Source organism: Mauremys mutica, chromosome 5, assembly GCF_020497125.1.
Source record: "Mauremys mutica isolate MM-2020 ecotype Southern chromosome 5, ASM2049712v1, whole genome shotgun sequence".
NCBI classification, from domain to species: Eukaryota; Metazoa; Chordata; order Testudines; family Geoemydidae; genus Mauremys; species Mauremys mutica.
Genome location: NC_059076.1, coordinates 29,405,076 through 29,421,629, shown reverse-complemented (window position 1 = coordinate 29,421,629; position 16,554 = coordinate 29,405,076). Strand labels below are relative to the sequence as shown.

Below are 16,554 nucleotides of genomic sequence, written 5' to 3'. Positions count from 1 at the left end.
AGGAGGAGGGAATTACAATAAAAAAAGCTACCTATAAAGGTTTACATCTCATACATAATTTGTTTACTTGGTTATACTGAGATTGACATGAACACAAGATGTAAAATACATCAAACTTGAGAACAGTTCAACTTCTGGTGTGCTAATAGCACTGCCCAACATACCGACCAATGTTGTCTCACTGTTTCCTGGTACTGCCCCATCTGTCTGTACCCAACTGTTGTGTGTACTGTAAGCTCTTTGAGGGCAGGAGCCACCTTTTTGTTCCATGTTTGTACAACACTTACTACTATGGAGTCCTAGTCCATGCTGGGGCTCATAGGCACTACAATGATACAAATAATAATTAATAATAAAATTCAAACGGGAGTGTTTTAGGAATGGGATATTAGCAGTTTTTGACACAAGTTTGCTGTGTTTGCTTGCCCAAAACACACCTTTTAAGACACTTAAGTGCACAAGGCAAGCAAAACCAGGCTTTGTGCAACACCACAAGAACAAATCTATTTTCAGAGGTTGGTGTTACTAGGTCTACGGAAATATAGGAACCTACTCATTCACAACTTGTGAAATTCTGAGGCTGCTAAGCCTGGTCCACTGGCATGCTGTGCCCACGTATAGCAGAGTTCAGACTCTCACAACAGCTACATGCTTTCTCACCCCCAGTCAGCTGCCTCTCAGCTATGTTGCTGGCAGGGGCGGCTCCAGGCCCCAGCACGCCAAGCGTGTGCTTGGGGCGGCATGCCGCGGGGGGCGCTCTGCCGGTCGCCGGGAGGGCGGCAGGTGGCTCCGGTGGACCTCCCGCAGGCGTCCCTGCGGAGGGTCCGCTGGTCCCGCAGCTCCGGTGGAGCATCCGCAGGCACGTCTGCAGGAGGTCCACCGGAGCCACGGGACTGGCGACTAGCAGAGCGCCCCCTGCGGCATGCCGCCGTGCTTGGGGCGGCGAAATGGCTAGAGCCGTCCCTGGTTGCTGGGAACAGAGGGGACATCCACATCACCTTTAAGTGGTTAAATACATAAATATATTTTATGAGGTGAAATTGTGCTGGTTGTATTTTTATAAACCTCAAGAACTGATGCAGCACCACTGTGTTTTATTAAGCCCAGCAGCTACCCAGCAGATTTTTACACTTTTATTTGTAATGCCCATCTTCTGCTATAACTTCCATACTGAGAGGTGTTTATTTCTGCCTACCTACAGATCAGTTCTATTATTGATAATTGTCTTTGTACCAATTTCCTTCTTCTTTGCTGGATTTTCCAATACAACCTCCCAATATTTCTAGTATCTGTGATCTCAACAAGTGTTCCAACACATACAGAATATTTGGGCAGGGGCACATCTTGTATACATAAAAGCATGATTATTAACTATGCATCTTTTATCTGCAAGTCCCCATTCTTCATCTGGAGTTCTTGAAAATCACTGTGGTTCACAGCTAACTGAAAATGTCAGTGAGATTTTCATTATTTTTCCTTTCTAATTTCCCCTCCCCATGACACCCTGTACCTCAAAGTAGCCTCCTGTTGCCCCCATATCCATCATTCATAAATGGTTGTGATATTTCATATAAATCATGCCATGTAAGATATCATATGAAAGGTGATGATCTGCTGAAACCCATTGTTCTGTCAAAATATGTATAGCATTAGCATGTATGAAGTTATGAGATTTCGCTATATAGAGGTAGTTGTTATTGAAATATGTTGTAAGGTTGGGAGTCGTCCACTGTTAGTTCTCCAGGGACAACACAGGAGGTGACTGACATTGGGGCGGGCGTTGAAAGATCATCATGACCATTAACCAGCAGGGGAGTTGTAAACAAGGGATTTGTAAATCTGTAAAAGAGTTGCGCAAGCATCACACAATGGGGCACTGCTCAATTTTGTGTCTCAGCAAAGCCCACCAGGACATGTCTGGGCTAATATTTTCCATTTTCCAGGCACATGGACTGAGGGTATAAAACAAGGGACAGTGGCATCATGCAGCTACCTGTCTCCTCCCTGACCTACGCTGGAAGCAACAAGAACACTGGAAGAAAAAAGACTTAAACTGAGGAGACTGGTCCCAGGCTTAAAGGGGAAGCCTGTGTATTAATAACTGTAACCTACCTGCAACATCCAGTGGGATTAAAAAAAACTGCTTGATCTAAATAGTACCTAGTCTAATAAGGTTTAAGATTTAGACTGTGTGCTTACCTTTTATTTTCTTTGGTAAATATCTCTGACCTTTTGTGCCCCCCACTTATAATCACTTAAAATCTATCTTTCAGTAGTTAATAGATCTGTTTTATATTTTACCTAAAACAGTGTGTTTTGGTTGAAGTGCTTGGGAAATATTTCAGCTCAGATGACAAAGGCTAGTGTGTGTGTCCTCTCCACATAGAGGGAGGGGTGGACTGGGTAATAAACGTACACTGGTCAGGCTTCTGACCAGGGCAAGATGGTTTATTCTGGGGATGCAATGCTGGGGACTTGGGAGATTTGCTGGTGCCTTTCTCTGTGTGATTCATGAGTGGCTCGGGGAGCACTGACGCAATTTAGCTGGGTGTGTGATTCCATATGCTGTTGTACTGAATGACAACAGCATCTGGAGGGGTTTGCTGCTTGTCACTAGCAAAGCATTGTGAGAGACAGCCCAGTCTGGAAAGTTAAGGGGGCACAACGGTACCTCAGTTCCAGGTTGTACCCTGGGAACCCATCACATCTCCTCAAACCAACTTAGTTTTACATCACAATAAAAAAAAATAAAGCAACATTAGAGGCTAAATATCCAAATGCTCCAAACAAATCAAATTCAGCCTCATGGCTGCTACACTTCATCTTTAACTCACTTTGTTGTCCTTAGGAGTCTCAACACAGTGGATGGTAGTTGGTGTTACATACCATATGTGGTGCAGAGTGTTAATAGGTCATATTAAGGCTACAGCGTGAGCCTTAACCCTGCAGTTCCTTGTATTTGTTAGTTTGTGTCTCAACCTTAACATTATTTTAATATATTTTTGTTTTTAACATATATTCACAGTGTATTTGTCTAAAAACCCTCTAGAGTTGCAAGTTACTCTCCCAAACAGTCCTCCAAAATCTTAAACCAGAGCCAATGCCCATATTTTCTTAACTTAAAGAAATAATTTCAGGGCTGATAAATTTCATTCAGGAAAATGCTGTGTTCTTTATGCAACAAATTAATCTTCACTGAACTATGAATGCTAAACATAAATGTCTAATTGCACAGATTTTACCTGTGCCAGGAAAGAGGTTTAGAAGAATTATCCCCTTTTTAGGTAACCCAGCTTTTCAAATTACACCCTGGAATATGCAAACAAAGAAGACTAATGAACTCAGCAGCCCATATGTTTGGTGGAGGTTGCTGAAAAGTTATGGCATGTAATGGAAACAGACTCATTTTTCAAATGTGGTATGTAACTACCTGGGGGAGGGAGGGGGAGAATCTTTCTTCCACCTTGGTTATAACAGTTGTTATGAAAACTCATTTCCTTTCTATTATCAGAGAACATTCTATAAAGGGTGTTTTCTATATCACCTTGTAAGAATCATCCAAGCACCAGGGAGAGTTTCTCTCTCTCCTTCTAATCAAATATATTGTTTTACATGAAATGTTTGAACATTGCTATTACCTACTATCCTACTCCTCCTGCATAGCCATCACAGCAGTGACTCGACTGTCAACTTAGACAGCAGTTCACTCAATAGAGTTTACCCAACATTTTTATTTAGCTTTCTGCTATTAGAAAGAACATAGCATACACAGGATGACATAAGAACAGCTTATGGTGCAAATGCAAGCATCCAGATACTGCAAGCAATAGATGCTTTAAAAACAGCAATTAATAAATTACTAATAAATTAGCGTTCTCATTCCCAAGTTATGACTTTCTGCTGTGAGGTGAGTGTTCCCACACCAACACCAATTGCCCTTTTCAAGTACATTACTAAATAGGAATCAACATGACATTCCCCAGTAACTATACACAAAATAACCACACTCCCAAAAACATCCTTAAACATCAGGCACTACCACTTATTAGCCAGAACACGTACCCCAGGTCTTGCTTATTGATGCAGTGCCCTCAAAGGGCAGCACGCAGGCACGGACACAAAGTAAATGTGACCCCGAACTAGCTAATTACTTACCTTCAAGCTTCTTGTTTTAATTCTGTTTCCTCCCAGTCAGAGCTTGGAGCAAGACTATTAGGACTTGCCAAGAAGAGATTAAACCTGACAGTGAAAAAAAACCCCCAAACTTTGTTTAAAGGTAAAAATCTGAAATAAAATTGCCTTCAGTTCAGCCAGTGATTTCTCTCTCCTCCTCTCTCCAGGGCTGCTACGTAGTGGTCTATAAATATTGGCCCCAACACTTGCTCAATGCTTTACTTGCTCATGGCACAGGTCTGTGTTACTGTACACCATGGTATTACTCGGATGAAGTTCTCAGCTGCTCAGACAAAGCCATGGATTGGCTCTCTATCCTGCAACACTCTGTCTGCCTGGAAATACCATTTTGCTGCCAGCTTTACAGATGCTGTGAGCCTTTCCTGGAGGCCCAAATCAGGCACAGAAGGGTACTTATGAGCTTTGTCTGAAGAAATATAGCTTTCTGCAAGCAGGTGGAAAAAAGGGAGGGGAAAGAGGGAGGAACTACCTTTGTTTTGGCTAAACAGCATAATCTCAAACCCCCTTAACAGTGCTTTATAACTAACTAGGATCATAAAATTACTGCATAATGAGGATGTCAAAAATTTCTGGAAAAGCATTTTATTTAAAACTAACTTCTTGAATAAAAATAATAATGTATTTTTCATAGACTTTAAGGTGTGCAGACATTTCATAATTGGCAGTAAAGCACCAAAAGAACACTGAGTATATTTTCAGTGTGATGGAAATATACACACCTTATGAAAATATTTGCCAACCCAGGTCAGATGCTTGGTACCCAAGACTCAGAGTGATGTTAACATACAGCATGAATGAATTAACAAAAGAGACCAACAAAGATATCGATCCAAGAGCTGGGTGAAGAATGGCACTTTCATTCCAAAAAGGATTTGAAAATCTGGTTTCATTCTGATTAGGAATGAAAAGAAACACTTCTAAATTCTCTGTGAAATGCATTCACCTCTCTCCACTCAGCTCTACTGGAAGCCTCAGACTTCCAGGCAGACTGCCCTAGAGTGAGGGACCCTGGAAGCCCCGACTTCGAAGCAACTCATCTGGCAGGCTGTCCCAGAGTCAGGGAGACGGGACACCGGGGCAGCCAAGAAGCTGGGATCCTGGGAACCAGGACTCCCAGGGCTTCCAAGCTCCTGGTCCCCTGTCACTCACTAGGTGGGCTGCCAAGGAACTGAGTGGATGATCTGGCAAGAAACCAGGCAGGTTTTGAAACCTAGTTTTTATTGAAATGTCATTGAAATCAAAAAGGTCCTGCAGAACTTTTTTATTTTGATGGTCTGGAAAACAATTCCAATGAAAAAATGTTTTGACTACATGTTTCCAACCAGCTTTAGTATATACTTACGGGTATCATCAAAAAAAAAAAGTCTAGTCAACATCAATCATGCACATTGGTTTACTTTACTGCCATATTCTTTATGACTTCATACAAGACCACGATTCCTTTTGCACTGCTATGCAGGGAGTGTGGAAGATTCATGGAGTCCCTTAAGGTTCAGCATGCTCCATTTCCTGAGCACTGGAGATGAGCTATACTGCACACCCTAAAGGTACAAGGACCTAGAAGGCAGGGGACAAGGCTAGGAAACTACTGCTGCACATCTGGGAGGATGTGGAGGTGCTATGCCTTAAGGGCACAGCTGCCTACTCCAGTACCTCCAGAGGCATTATGCCTGCCTTTACCACATGCAGATACATTTCCAATCACTACAGGTTGGCTGCTACACGTCTGACCATGCACCCCATTACACCTCCAGTGGTATGAAGCCATAACTTGGGGTTTCAAATGGGAAATACCACACTAAGTCTAAGTAGCATTTGTGGTGGTGATTGATTTGCATTATAAATATACTCCCCACAATGAATGGTCACCACTTTTCCATGACACACACATGCCTTTATTGAGACACCCCTCTCAACCTTTTTTATTAACACAAAAGTTTCAGCTCAAGTCAATGAGAGTTTTAGGAAGTAAAACCTAACACAACAGGCCCAATCAGATTGGGCCCTCTAGGTAGTAATAGACTATAAATAATAATAGTCTGCAGGATTTTGGTTCACCTTGCAATCATGATGTTTGACATAACTTATGAGCATGGAGTTTTCATCAACCCACACCCTCACACCACATTCACTTTCATTTTTTTTAAGATGCTGCTCATAAGATTGATTTTTGTGTGTGCCTTCATTCTTTTATTACTACATAGGCATGAAAAATTAGGCTTCTCATTAGTCACTTGCTGATATGGTACAGATACTGCTTCTGTTCATTAGAAAACCTTATTTTAGAAAGCGCTTCATTGATACCACCACACCATTTTCCTTTTAAAAAAAAAGTAAATTGTGCTTCCATGAGTAATCACTAACCCTTGGTGAGCTGCCAGATGGAAGCTCTTCAAACTAATTTGCTTGTTATAAGTTTCTAAAAGAACTGCACAGAGCACAAATGCATTTAACTGAATGTGACAGTATGATTATGTCATAGCGTCAACCTTTAAGAAGCCACAAACAACTCCCTGGATAACCAGAAAAACAAACAATGGCTTAATAAAATCAAGCAAGCTGCTTAACTGCTAAGCACAGCTTGCTGTGTAGTGTAAGAAGGGATATTCTTGAACATCTATAGCTTTAGGATCTTCTTAACCATCTATAGTTTTAGAATGACATATTTTGTTAATGACTGACACAAGAGAAGCCAGCATTCACACAACACAAAGCATCAAAGACATCCATGCTTCTCTACCATTGGAAACCAAAACGCAGAGCTATTAACCATTAACATGCCATTTAATAGATAAAACTGAGACATATGAATAAAAATTAAGAGCAGGAAACCATAAAAGTAATGGAAATAAATTGTTAGAAAAAGCTTAATTTTTAATCAAACATGTATTAGCACTTCCCATTCTGAAAGGTCCTAAAGAAGTTCATGAACTACATAGAAGTAGCACCACTGATGTTCACCCACTGCTGAAGGCCAGCTGCCAAGTAGCCAACAAGGGTATAGAAATCCGCACAAGGACATAGAGAGTGTGGTGTGTCAGGGTGTGGTGTGGCCTTAGGTGTAATTTTAGCCCAGGGTACTGGGGCAAATCCTAATTCTTTTACTAAAATGCGGTGGATCTTTGAAATCCATGCAAACATACGAAACCTCTGTAAGGTCCCATTAGTGCTTAGAAGGCACTGACTGATTAGTCTTCGCTTCCAAGCACGGTTCATTCAACTGCCAAGAATAAAGCCTTGCCCAAGCCATGGTCCATTCCCAACCAGTACTTGGAGGAGTTAATCACTGAGCTTGAAAAGCAAGGTTTTATTTATTTAACCCCCAATCCAGCACTCAAGCATCTGGTTATTTTGATCCTTGTCAGAGAATTATGGCGCAGAAAATTTGAATACCATGCCCCACAGTGGAATGAGTTGTTGTTCTTCTCCCACTCTTGCAAGGTATCATGGCTGCCTTTTCTTATTTAACTAAAGCAGAAACAAATCCTCTACTGGCTTTTCTGTTAGACACAGTTGCTGCTGTGTTCAAATCTCATATCTGCTTTGTGACAGACCCAGGCCAGTGTGGTACAGGAGTCTGGTAGAGGGCAAATATACTGGTCACTGGATGAGTGGTTTTCTGTTCCCTGAGTGACCAGAGCAGGGGCTGCACTAGAGTAATCAGGAACCTGCTAGAACCAATTAAGGCAGACAGGCTAATTAGAACACCTGCAGCCAATCAAGGCAGGCTAATCAGGGCATCTGGGTTTAAAAAGGAGCTCACTCCAGTCAGGCAGGGGGGAGCCAGAGGAGAGGAAGTGCGTGTGAGGAGCTGGGAGCAAGAGGCACAAGGAGCTGAGAGTGAGAGGGTGTGCTGCTGGAGGACTAAGGAGTACAAGCGTTATCAGACACCAGGAGGAAGGTCCTGTGGTGAGGATAAAGAAGGTGTTTGGAGGAAGCCATGGGGAAGTAGCCCAGGGAGTTGTAGCTGTCATGCAGCTGTTACAGGAGGCACTATAGACAGCTGCAATCCACGGGGCCCTGGGCTGGAACCCGGAGTAGAGAGTGGGCCCGGGTTCCCCCCAAACCTCCCAACTCCTGATCAGACACAGGAAGAGTTGACCCAGACTGTGGGGAAGATCACTGAGATGAGCAAATCTGCCAATAAGCGCAGGACCCACCAAGGTAGAGGAGGAACTTTGTCACAGCGTGTACACAACATATAAATTGGGCACTCGCTTGGGTACCACAGGAATGCTTCTTACAGCTACTGAATGCCTCCAACCAAATATTTGGGCCTGTTATAGGATAATAATGAGGGCAAGAGAACACACTGGAGGAAGCCTCCATAAACTGACAGAGCTATGAATTGGATTCCTTCATACATCAACTGCCACTTATTCATGAAGTCATAACCACATCGCCGCACAGTGTTGAGCATGTGCACAAGTCATTGCCCAATCAGGGCCCATAGTTTGTAAAAGTAGTGAACTGTAGTAATCAGTGACATTAAAAAAGAAAAGTGAAGGTTGCATTATCACCTTTTACTTGCATTTCAGAAGCTCAAATAAGTCTTTGTGATTTAAAAATGTATTAATCTTTGGGATAATGCTACTTTAGTTGAAGACCTCAAAATGTAATCATATGACCCAGCACCAAAATTCTACCACTCTTAACAGTTGGACTGACTAGATTCACTTAAAAGGCGATCAATAGTTTCAGCACTTCAAGAAAAATTATTGAAAATGAAAGAAATTAATAACTTAAAAGCATATAGGATTGCACATAATGAGGACAGCATGTGGATATAAGCACATATGCAAAATTCTCAGTTATCCATTCCTTCTTCTAGGTCTGGCAGCCTTTTATGGGCTTCTACAATGTGGAAACAAGATTCTTTTTAAAAAATCTTTTTTTTTAATATACATCATGGTCCTTGTTGCTAGTGTTAAGTAACATTTTAAAATGAAAAACTAGTGGTATATAGACTTCAGCTTATTTGGGGGGGGGGAGAGGAATGATTTGCATAATTAAGAAAAGCAATACAAGGAAAAATAGTTTCCAGAAATACTATAAAACTAGAAGACTGTAACAGAGAATAAGAACAGGATTTAGCCAACAAGCCTGGGTTTGGCAAATGAAAACTAGTTAACATGTTGAAAAATTTCAAATATTCTATATATTTTTTAAACATCTTATTCCATTTTTGTTTATTACCTTTGTTAGGATACTGTAAATCCATGCTAAAAATTCTAATATATTGAAAAAAAGTTTGGCATTTGGCAACAAAAGCACCCACAATATCTCTTGGAAACTGTCTTTACAAACTCTACTTCCATAGGGAAATTAAATCGCCCTTAAGTTAAATACCCCTTTATATATGTGCATCTGCCTTTCAGAGTGCAAACTGTTAGCTGGGTCTTCTCATTCTCTGTAATGAAGTAAGAAAGTTGAGACTACAGTTTTAGCTGTGTTTAATGAAGAGTCCCACACCCAAAAAAGATTCCTCTCAAATAGAAAGAATATTCTAACAGAGATTATGGGCCCGATCCTGCAAAAACCTTGGAATTCGTTTGGAGATATCTAATTTATAGACAGCTACAGCCATGTGAAGAACTATTGTGCTACCTTTCAATATCTCATTGTAATATGACAATATAACAAATACAGGTTGATCTTGTTTGAGTTACACCTTGAATTCATTTCTGTTCCCTGTTTTTTACATTTGTAGAAGCCAAAATGCCTGCAGTTACAACTAATGTAGGGTATCCCACAGAAACCTCATAGGACTGGGGCTTACCTGTAACAGTCAGTAGCCACATTTTTTGGTTTTAAACCAGAAGCTAACCAAAGATGTTTGTGTACAATTTGGTCATTAAGCAGGATGTGTTGTACGAGAGATCTGATGTTCCCTTACAACTATAAATCCAAGATATTAATCTTCCACAAGCCATTTTGCTGTTTTCTCTGATTAATACATGTTGTAGAACCTACAGTGGAAATTCCAGGGAAGTTCCTTGAACAGGCTATTGGAGCAAAATGACCAGCCACTATGATATTCCATCGTGCTACCTTGCAATAGGCCAAGAAAAATAAGAAAATAAGTGCCCTTCAGTTTTTTTGCAATGTAGCAGAAAACTTAGGAGAACGTGTTTTAACCACACAAGCACATCTGTCATCTAGAATGGAGGCATGTTCTAATGCAGAGGATGTGTAACTGTAGTTAGTCTTTGAGCTCTTATAGTCTTCATCATGGCCTACCCTTGCGCACATATTACATGGTCAGAAAGAAGTGAAACAACTACACAAGATGTTCAGGGAACATAAGCACAGTTATGTGTGTGAGGTTTGGGGAATTTAAGGACAAAACCCAAGAATTGGTTGTCAAAAGGATCTAAAACAACAACTACAAACAGTCAATGCTTTCATTGTTTCAGCAGCACAGCGCAAGCGATCATTCAATACAATGAATCATGTACCATCTCCAGAAAGTAGTTCTGTCAATGATCCATTCTTGTCAAATTACTATTTTTTATTTTTCCAACTTGTTGGCCCATGACCAAAGAAGTTTGATTCTGAAGATTAGGTTTAGTGTCAGTGGGTGCTAGTGTCTCTCAACAGTCACTGGGAGGCTAAACACCTAGGAAGAAACAGAGGAGAAAGAAGCTCATGAAAGTCACAATCAGGTTGTCTGGTAATCATGGGCCTAATCCTGCAGGCCTTCCTTAAGGAAAATATGCACTGGACCCAGTGGCAGTTTGCTATGAATGAGGCCTACAGAAGGAAGGATTCAGCTGCTACAACTAATAAACTGTCTTCCTAGGGTTGCCAACCCTCCCGGTTTCACCAGGAGTCTCCCGGAATCACGCTTTATCTCCTGGAGGCTACAGCAGCCAAACTGGGAGATTTTAGGCGTTAAAGGCCTGGCACAGCAGCGGGGCTAGGGAAGGCTCCCTGCCTGCTGTGGGTCCACACCATTTCAGGAAGTGGCCAACACATCCCTGCGGCCCCTAGGGAGAGGGCAAGGGGTCTCTGTGTGCTGCCCCCTTCTCCCATTGACCAGGAACTGCAGCCAGTCGAGGAGCCATTGCTAGAGGGACAGGCTGATCGCTTTCAGGAGCTGCCTGAAGTAAGCGCTGCCCCCCTCACAACCTCCACACCCTAACCCCCTGCCCCAGCCCAGAGCCCGCACCCCCTCCCACACCCAAACTCCCTCCCAGAGCCAGCACCACCTTCTGCACTCCAACTCCTGCCCAAGGCTCAGCCCAGAGCCCTCTCTCGCACTCAAAGTCCCTCCCAGAGCCTGAACTCCCTCCCGCACCCCAACCCCCTGCCCCAGACTTAGCCCAGAGCCACCTCCTACACGCCGAACCCCGCAGCCTCACACCTCCTCCCACACTTCAACCCCCCGTCCCAGCCCGGTGAATGTGAGTGAGGGTGGGATACAGCAAGCAACGGAGGGAGGGGGGCTGGAGTGAGCGGGGCTGGAGCCTCGGAGAAGGGGCAGGGCCACGGTGTTTGGGTTTGTGCGATCAGACAGTTGGCAACCCTATGTCTTCCCCTCACAGTGGACTTTAATTTAAAAGTTTTAAATAATTTTAATAGTACAGTATTTTTGTTTTTCTTGCGCGCGCGCACACACACACAACATGGATGATTTTGTGTTATTTTCATGTCATCAAGGAACGGTGGAGAGAATTGTGAAAGAACAGAAAGTCATAGAAAAAAACATGTGGAGGATTAATGGGGGGAAGGAATTAAAAATGGAAAAAAGAGGGATAAAGTAAAAGAAGTTCAGTAAAATATAACTTCATTCATTCCTACACCTATATTTTATTCAATTTACTGATAAAAATGAAGGCACCTCAAAAAGATGGGGGGCCAACCTATCATAAACTCTTGCCGCAGTACAAAAGTAAAAAAAAAAATATCAACCAACATGTCCTGAAATCATAGACAGGGATAGAAATACTTTAGAAAATGCTTCTCAATCCAAAACAAGCACCAACCCCTACACTGCCCCAAAATACCAATCTCCAAACCTCTTGAAGAGCCTGCAAGAGCTTACACCAGATCATCAGAGATGATATTACTAAAGAAGTGGGGGGGGGGGTTTCAAACAACCAGGACCCAAGCCATTTAGGGCTTGATAGATTAAAGGGAAAGGGGGTCGCAGTATGCATTCTGATGCATTGTTTTACCAATATACACATAGCACATTTTTCCTTTTGCATGTTCCCACGCACTCCTGTCTCTTGTATATGTACACTGGTGCAGGTATCCTTCCAGAATCTAGCCCCAAAATTTGTGTGGGGCTACAAATAATTCCTAGCATACATCTAAACCTAGAAATAATGAAAGCAAATGATATTACAGTTGTTTAAAGGAAAGGTTTGAAACTGGGTAAGCCAGAAGAAATCTTCTGGCCTCGGATGATGTCATTTCTTCACTTCAACAACCAGTAAAATTTATGGAAATTACAGCAAGGATTTTCTCATATAGTACATTAATTGTCCATAAATTAGGCAAATTAATTTCTACTTCGTGGATGCTTTCCACTTTAAGAAAAATTAAAAAAAAAAGTAATTTTGGTGACCTCATACTGAAATAAACTACATCTCTTCACCCCTTGCCTCCCATTTCTTTATGATCAGATAGATCAAGAATTCACATTTCTTCAATCAAAAAGGGAAGTGAGCATGACAGTAGGGAACCAGATAAGCAGTGAAGTGTAACTTCTGACAACACTGCTAAACAGGATTTAGAAAGAGGAGCTGCTAAGGACAATTCCAAAGGTACTTCATGATTGTTGTTCTCATTATCATAGTTGAGTAACAGCAAACATATCACAAGATCAAGAAAATATAGTTTGCTTCCATGGTCTCAGAAAGGTACAAAAGTACTTTTGCTACAATTTTTAGTAAGACAATACTGATAAAAATGCATTTGTTAAGACAGTTAACTATCAACAGCCTCAAATCTGATCAAAGTCAATAGGAGCTGCCTTTGACTTTTGAAGGAAGCAGGAATGGGTTCCAAATATTTCTTCTGTGGGATTAATATTTCATATATCTTTAATGTTTATATATATTTGAAACAAAAAAACTTAACCTACAACTAAGTTTAAATGAATCTAACACTTGAGGGGAGGAGACACATAAACTTGTAATTCTAGAAAGCCTAGAAACTCCAAGTTTATGTTTAGCTTCAGCTGGGAAAAAAAAAGATCTCAAATATTCAAGAAGCATTCAAATGCACAATTAAAGTTACACAGCTAGCCTTAACTCTGCCCCATAGTGCCAATCTGAGAATTACTATACACTCAGAATTGTCTGAGATTTTGAAATGAAGGCTTCTAGTAACGCAGCTTTGGGCACAGGAAAGTTACAGGTCAGAACCTTCTTTAAGAGCCTGTTCCGACTTCTACTGAAATCAATGGGAGCAGACCCTTAGACACAAATATAATGAATCTTAGCACATAATTAAGTATACTGAATTCTGCATTTTAATTGGTTAACAGAGAGGAAGGCATGGCACTAAATGTTCACCTGCATTGAAGTGGATATGTTAGAAATGTTACTGGATACCACAAGCAATGAAAGATTTTAGAGTAACTTTTATGGAGTTTGTAACTTTCCATAGATTCATAAATGTTAAGGCAAGATGGGACAATTATGAGCATCTCAGTTTGTGACCTCTTCCTTAGCACAGTTTTTAAATAAAAAGCAGATCTGGACAAATCTAACGGAAACGTCATTAGTATTACTTCCTACTTGGTTTTGTTGAATTGTTTTTTTATTTACTAAAATAAGGTGCTAACCACGTGTTTCCCCAAACAAACAAAAATCCAAACGTAAGTTGTGCATATTTTCAGATGATCTACAATCCTGAGAGTCATTACTGAACCCAATAAAGACAAGAATATCTTGGTTTATCCCTTACCTGAATCCTGCACCACTTCTTTACTTCACTGAGTTCTATCATTCAACACTACATTTTTATCTGCCATTAAAGATGCAGATACTAAAATCTCATTTGTTTCACTGTGATAGAGTCCCAAAAGTCTGTTTACACCATTATTTTCTAGTTAATTCAAAAAAAGATATTGCCCACAACTACTTGTTCTGTGTCTCTTTTTATTAGAAGTTATTTTTCATCCTAAAATCACACCACTTCTTGATTAGGATTTTCTTTTAAACAACAGGAGCATTATCAGCTTGTTCCTGCATCAATGAATGGTTTTGCCATTGTTTAGAATGGGAGTAGGACTAAGCCATATATGACTCACTTCAGTTACCAACCTCATTAAGCCCCATAATAATGACTCACTATAAGACCATTTTATAACACTAAATATGCTTGATTTTAATGGAGTAGGGTGCAAAAGGAACATCTCAATACGCAACTATTTCCAGGAAATATGAAAGTCAAAAGGAGAAACATACTCAGTATATTCAGTGCATTTATTTGGCCTCCGGTGTAAGAAGTTTTTGTGAACTGTGAGAAAAGAAGCCAGAACATACCTGAACTTTTATGGCCTGAGGTCAAGCATAAAGAATAGTTCTTAACACAGCTCGTAATAACAGGGCCAGCTCTTTACACTTTTCAAAAACCATTTCCTTATCTCTTAAAACTGGTTACTAGCAGGTCAATGGCTTAATGATAGTTTAATGTAATAATGTTTTCTCATTTACTTACTCTGCTTAACACTCTCTGACAGACATACATAAAAATCAAGTTAGTCAAAACATACAGTACTGAACTTTCTTTTAATCCAAAATTAATTTAGCTGCTTAATAAAAGATGTGTTCCGAATAATTCAAAAGTAATATCCCAACCACAACACTGTACTTCCTAACACAGAGGCTAAAAACAGCACCAGAAAGTAAGACACAACTGTAGCAAAATAGGCAGCACTTTGTTAAGTTGGAAGCAATCACGAAAATGAACATCTTCTCACTTGCTGAATCACTGCCTACAAAATGTAAAGTCTTTAAATAATTTCAATATCATATGCACAGTAACCAACTACCTTCTCTACTTTTCCTTTGGCGTCCCTCCGACTCCATCTTTCGGTCTCTGATACTGTCTGTCAATATTAGAAGCTACTTACCATTTTCACAAGCAACGTTAAGTTTCAAACCGTAGTGTAGAAGGCAGCAAGCTCACACAATGGAGAACAGATAAAGTTAGTTCTCCCCTAGTTAACAAATCAAACCCCCAGTGCCAGATTTTATAGGAATGACTTAGTCTCAGTTATTTATTTACTGAAAGCCGCTGCAGAGTTAACATTATACATGCTATTATTTACTAATGAGCTCTCCTAATAAAAATGAGTTTCAGGATGCCATGGCACCAAGCACTGAAATGAAAGCCAACAGCTCCGCTAGATGATTTTAGGTTTTTAGAGTTGAATTTATCACAAGTGTCACTGTCTCCTAACTTCCTGAACAAGTACAAACTGGGGAAAGGTGAGGAGAGAAACGGGCTGTGACACACTCTTTGAAGAAATGTATATGCACAAAATATGTAATTGGCACAGCTAATAATCTACATACCATATGTACATTACATATCCCTGCATATACCATACACCCTCTGAGCATACTGAGTGTACTGTAGCTACACACTAGAAAAGCAGCAGGCAGAAGGAGAAGCTCAATTATAGTGCAATAAAGTCTATATATTCATGTCTCAATACTGGTAGCATCATAGCAGAATTTTTAGAAACCTTCTCCACCCATCACTAGCTTCACAGACTGAGCAGCTGACTTCCCAGTGAACTGCTGCACACTACGTATCCATCTCCTTGCTGGCTGCATCCTACTAGGATGACCTGCCACCATTCCTTCCATGGTCATTTTTTCAAGGCCATCTCTAAGCCTGTGACCAAAGTACATATGTTTGCATCTGTTTATTCTGAGAACAGAGCCCATTTCTCTCCAAGAATATATCTAACATAAGCATTCATCTTCTTTTATGTCCAGGAGATACACAAGAGTCTTTCCCAGCACCACATCTAAAAAGCTTCCATTTTCTATTTGTCAGAAGTATTAGTTTCCTTGATTATGGCGCCTCACAAAATCCAAAGAAAGGCTGCTATGGAAGGACATTTCTGGTGCATCTGTACACATCCTCCCCAATCCACCAATGGAAAACAGCTGTCTCCTTCCCATATTAAGGATGATAAAATAATCTAGGTACACAAATAGACTTCTGACCTATGGATTCACCTATACCTCAAGACACCTGGTTACAATACAGCTAAACGTTGTGTGTGTGGGCAGGATGAAACCTACGTCCAATATTTCAGTCAATGTACGAAGAAATGGCTAGATTCAACCCACACTACAAAATTTAATTCTGTTGTAACCAAGTGCC

General features: G+C 40.8%; 1 protein-coding gene across 11 annotated transcripts in view; it reads right to left on the bottom strand.

The window, feature by feature from the left end:
- The window catches only part of BMPR1B (bone morphogenetic protein receptor type 1B), a 375,661-nt gene that overhangs the window by 188,349 nt on the left and 170,758 nt on the right, over positions 1–16,554 (bottom strand). For 3 of the 11 annotated variants that reach the window (XM_045018532.1, XM_045018525.1, XM_045018530.1), the window contains one exon: positions 10,653–10,813. The exons of the other annotated variants lie outside the window; for them this stretch is intronic. The gene's annotated coding sequence lies outside the window, so the exon portion shown is untranslated. The remainder of the gene's footprint in view (positions 1–10,652; positions 10,814–16,554) is intronic. 11 annotated transcript variants of the gene reach the window in all.